Consider the following 6,000-nt stretch of genomic DNA (forward strand, 5'->3'; position numbering starts at 1 on the left):
AGCATGAGGAGAGCAATCACGTGTACTAAGTAGAATTTTCATAGATCAAGCGGATCAGAAGTTATAACCCTTTGAACATTGAATTTTTGCACTGCTGGTGGCGCTATAGAGTTAGTACTAGAGACCCCATTTTTGGTCACATGACTTTTTAAGACCACCACTACAACTGTGCCAAATTTCATCATTTTCCTATGTACGGTTCATAGGGCTGCCATAGACGCCTATGGCTAAGAAGAAGAAGAAGCAGAATAATAATAATAATAAATATAGCTGCAAGCAGCAATTGCGGGGTCAAGCACCTTCAGCGCAATGAGCACCCAAAGCACAGCAAAAACCACACGACGCAGCAAATGCGCAAAGCGCAGAAAGCGCGCAATACAGAGCCCGAACCCGAAGCAAAGCAAATGCAGAGCAGAACTGCACTGCAGTGCGGAGCAACAACAGTAAAGATGGCAAAAATATAACACGTGTGGAAAACCAGACAGGTCGAGAAGAACGTGTTAAAGGGAACACAAAAGGAAATCTCAATAAGTGAAAGTAAGAGCTGGGATTCGAACCCATGACCTCAGGTTCCCAAAGCAACGCACTAACCGCATGCGCCACTGAGTAAACGAGTAAACCACTGAGTTGGTGTGTCCAACTATAGAATAGAGATTTAGAACTGTAAACATTGATATCCAGCAATTACTAAAAGTGCAGAAATGACAACAGAGAGCACAAATAACTGAAATACAATGTATAATATGAAAATCACAAAACTTAACTGAGAAAAAAGTTAAGACAAAAACCACTGCACATGGGCTTCAAACCCATGAACTCAGGTTCCCAAAGCACAACAGTTACCGCATGCGCCACTGAGTAAACGATTAAACCACTGAGTTGGTGTGTCCAAGCTATAGAATAGAGATTTAGAGCTGTAAACATTGATATCCAGCAATTACCAAACGTGCAGAAATGACAACAGAGAGCACAAATAATTGAAATACAATGTATTGTATGAAAATCACAAAACTTAAGTGAGAAAAAAGTTAAGACAAAAACCACTGCACATGGGATTCGAACCCATGAACTCGGGTTCCCAAAGCACAGCAGTTACCGCATGCGCCACTTAGTAAACGATTAAACCACTGAGTTGGTGTGTCCAAGCTATAGAATAGAGATTTAGAGCTGTAAACATTGATATCCAGCAATTACCAAACGTGCAGAAATGACAACAGAGAGCACAAATAACTGAAATACAAATGTATTGTATGAAAATCACAAAACTTAAGTGAGAAAAAAAGTTAAGACAAAAACCACTGCACATGGGATTCGAACCCATGAACTCGGGTTCCCAAAGCACAGCAGTTACCGCATGCGCCACTTAGTAAACGATTAAACCAGTGAGTTGGTGTGTCCAAGCTATAGAATAGAGATTTAGAGCTGTAAACATTGATATCCAGCAATTACCAAACGTGCAGAAATGACAACAGAGAGCACAAATAACTGAAATACAAATGTATTGTATGAAAATCACAAAACTTAAGTGAGAAAAAAAGTTAAGACAAAAACCACTGCACATGGGATTCGAACCCATGAACTCGGGTTTCCAAAGCACAGCAGTTACCGCATGCGCCACTGAGTAAACGATTAAACCACTGAGTTGGTGTGTCCAAGCTATAGAATAGAGATTTAGAGCTGTAAACATTGATATCCAGCAATTACCAAACGTGCAGAAATGACAACAGAGAGCACAAATAACTGAAATACAATGTATAGTATGAAAATCACAAAACTTAAGTGAGAAAAAAGTTAAGACAAAATATCACAGCCCATGGGATTCAAACCCATGACCTCAGAATCTCATGGCATGTGGTCAACCAGATGCGCAACTCAGTTAACACAGCTCAAAGGGCAGCAAAAACAGCTTAGGTGCTGCAAGGATTTACATATGCCAATCAACACAGATGCAGAACTGACAGTGCAGAGCAGAACTAACAGAAATACAATGTATATGAGAATCAAAAAGCTCAAGTGAGATTGAAGACAAGAAGATCATTCTGTATAGTAATGCTATACAATGTAATATACAGTCACATTGATTTACTATGACAAATAGACGTCACAGGCACGGTCAACTTTGGAGTGGTATTTCTAAGAAAAAGAAAACAGAATATCAAAAATCTGTTCAGTCATTTCTGTGCGGATTGCTCCAAACATTATACGAGCAGTACCTGGCATAAAATAAACAAAATTTGTAAAAAGAGTAGCCAAAAAATCATCTACCATATGCTTTACAATAACACATGAACAGAATGTTGGAAAATGACAAACAAGGTATCGTTGCAATCGGCATGAACCAGTGAATACAATTTCACAAAGAAATTAATATCAGACAAAGTATTCAGAAGTTATACGCAGTTCCATAAGAACTGTTATAGTTTATAACCCCTAGGTGGCGCTATACTCTGACTTCCAAGGTACCTTCAAGACATCATGCTGAATCTCTCTACTGATTTTTGCACGGATATGTCCAATAGTTCAAAAGATATAAAAATTTATGACAAATTTCAAAATGTCGGACAGATGTGTGTGGTCAAACCCGGCATAATACATATCGACTGATGCGGCATGAGGTAAGCAATCCATAGACATCAAGATCATAATTTTCTGACAAACAGTTCAGAAGTTATGGGCAAAAATAGCCTATTTTATTATCTCATGACCCATAGGTGGCGCTGTCACCAAATTTGGCATGGACCCCAAGTTCATGGTCCACATGAAGTGTACCAAATTTCATTTCAATTGATCAAAGAATGACTGAGCTACAGCTTCAGAACCATTTTTGCGTCAACCTCGTTAAGTTTGCGCATTTATTACTTTTGAACAAAGATAAATATCAAAATTCTGTTCAGTCATTTCTATGCGGCTTACTCCAAAGATCATCTGTGCCAAATCTCATAAGAATTGAACAACATTTGAAGGAGGAGTAGCGAAAAAATGGAATACTGTATATTTCAAAATGGCCGCTACTGTAATGGGTGGAGTTTTACTGTAAGGTATTAAAAGCAACAAGCATGAGGAGAGCAATCACGTGTACTAAGTAGAATTTTCATAGATCAAGCGGATCAGAAGTTATAACCCTTTGAACATTGAATTTTTGCACTGCTGGTGGCGCTATAGAGTTAGTACTAGAGACTCCATTTTTGGTCACATGACTTTTTAAGACCACCACTACAACTGTGCCAAATTTCATCATTTTCCTATGTACGGTTCATAGGGCTGCCATAGACGCCTATGGCTAAGAAGAAGAAGAAGAAGCAGAATAATAATAATAATAATAATAATAATACTAACAATTACAATAGGTGTCTCAGCACCTTCGGTGCTTGACCCCTAATAATAATAATAATACTAACAATTACAATAGGTGTCTCAGCACCTTCGGTGCTTGACCCCTAAATATAGCTGCAAGCAGCGATACGGGGTCAAGCACCTTCAGCGCAATGAGCACCCAAAGCACAGCAAAAACGGCACGACGCAGCAAATGCGCAAAGCGCAGAAAGCGCGCAATACAGAGCCCGAACCCGAAGCAAAGCAAATGCAGAGCAGAACCACTGCAGTGCGGAGCAACAACAGTAAAGATGGCAAAAATATAATATCAGACAAAGTATTCAGAAGATATAAGCAGTTCCATAAGAACTGTTATAGTTTATAACCCCTAGGTGGCGCTGTACTCTGACTTCCCAGGTACCTTCAGGACATCATGTCGAAGCTCCTTACTAATTTTTGCGCGGATATGTCCAATATTTCCAAAAATATAACAAATTATGTGAAATTTCAAAATGGCGGACAGGCGGTTCGGTCAAACCCGGCATAATACACATCGACAGATGCGGCATGAGGTAAGCAATCCATAGACATCAAGATCATAATTTTCTGACAAACAGTTCAGAAGTTATGGGCAAAAATAGCCTATTTTATTATCTCATGACCCATAGGTGGCGCTGTCACCAAATTTGGCATGGACCCCAAGTTCATGGTCAACATGAAGTGTACCAAATTTCATTTCAATTGATCAAAGAATGACTGAGCTACAGCTTCAGAACCATTTTTGCGTCAACCTCGTTAAGTTTGCGCATTTATTACTTTTGAACAAAGATAAATATCAAAATTCTGTTCAGTCATTTCTATGCGGCTTACTCCAAAGATCATCTGTGCCAAATCTCATAAGAATTGAACAACATTTGAAGGAGGAGTAGCGAAAAAATGGAATACTGTACATTTCAAAATGGCCGCTACTGTAATGGGTGGAGTTTTACTGTAAGGTATTAAAAGCAACAAGCATGAGGAGAGCAATCACGTGTACTAAGTAGAATTTTCATAGATCAAGCGGATCAGAAGTTATAACCCTTTGAACATTGAATTTTTGCACTGCTGGTGGCGCTATAGAGTTAGTACTAGAGACCCCATTTTTGGTCACATGACTTTTTAAGACCACCACTACAACTGTGCCAAATTTCATCATTTTCCTATGTACGGTTCATAGGGCTGCCATAGACGCCTATGGCTAAGAAGAAGAAGAAGAAGCAGAATAATAATAATAATAATAATAATAATACTAACAATTACAATAGGTGTCTCAGCACCTTCGGTGCTTGACCCCTAATAATAATAATAATAATAATAATAAATATAGCTGCAAGCAGCAACACGGGGTCAAGCACCTTCGGCGCAATGCACACACAGCACAGCAAGCACACAAAGCACAGCAAGTTCACAATGCACAGCAAGCACACAAAGCACAGCAAGCACACAAATCACAGCAGGCACACAAAGCACAGCAAGCTCACAATGCACAGCAAGCACACAAAGCACAGCAAGCTCACAATGCACAGCAAGCACACAAAGCACAGCAAGCACACAAATCACAGCAGGCACACAAAGCACAGCAAGCTCACAATGCACAGCAAGCACACAAAGCACAGCAAGCTCACAATGCACAGCAAGCACACAAAGCACAGCAATTACACAAAGCACAGCAAGCTCACAAAGCACAGCAAGCACACAAAGCACAGCAAGCAAGCACGCAAAGCACAGCAAGCAAGCACACAAAGCACAGTAATCTCACAAAGCACAGCAAACTCACAAAGCACAGCAAGCACACAAAGCACAGCAAGCTCACAAAGCACAGCAAGCTCACAAAGCACAGCAAACTCACAAAGCAAAGCAAACACACAAAACACAGCAAGCTCACAAAGCACAGCAAGCACCCAAGGCACAGTAAGCACACAAAGAACAGCAAACTCACAAAGCACAGCAAGCACACAAAGCACAGCAAGCTCACAAAGCACAGCAAGCTCACAAAGCACAGCAAGCTCACAAAGCACAGCAAGCTCACAAAGCACAGCAAGCACACAAAGCACAGTAAGCACACAAAGCACAGCAAGCACACAAAGCATAGCAACAAAAAAAGCACTGCAAGCACACAAAGCACAGCAAGCACAGCAAACTCACAAAGCACAGCAAGCTCACAAAGCACAACCAGCACACAAAGCACAGCAAACTCCCAAAGCACAGCAAGCACACAAAGCACACAAAGCACAGAAAGCACAGCAAGAACCCCCACAATGCAGAGCAACAACAGCAAACATGGAAAAATAGAACACATTTGAACTACAGACAGGTTGAGAAGAACTGATGAGGAAGAACAAAATACCTGACTCAGGTGGGTTTCGAACCCAGGAACTCAGAATCTCAATACATATGATTAACTTGATGCGCCACTCAGATGACACAGCTCATGAGGCAGCAGAAAAGAGATTAGAAAGCTACAAGGATTAACATATGTCAAATTAGTTTATAAACCCTAGGTGGCGCTGTACTCTGACTTCTCAGGTACCTTCAGGATATCATGTCAAAGCTCCTTATCAATTTTTGCGCAGATATGTCCAATAGTTCAAAAAATATAACAATTTATGTCAAATTTCAAAATGGCGGACAGGCGGTTCAGTCAAACCT

The sequence above is a fragment of the Paramisgurnus dabryanus genome, chromosome 5 (assembly GCF_030506205.2).
Source record: "Paramisgurnus dabryanus chromosome 5, PD_genome_1.1, whole genome shotgun sequence".
NCBI lineage: Eukaryota > Metazoa > Chordata > Actinopteri > Cypriniformes > Cobitidae > Paramisgurnus > Paramisgurnus dabryanus.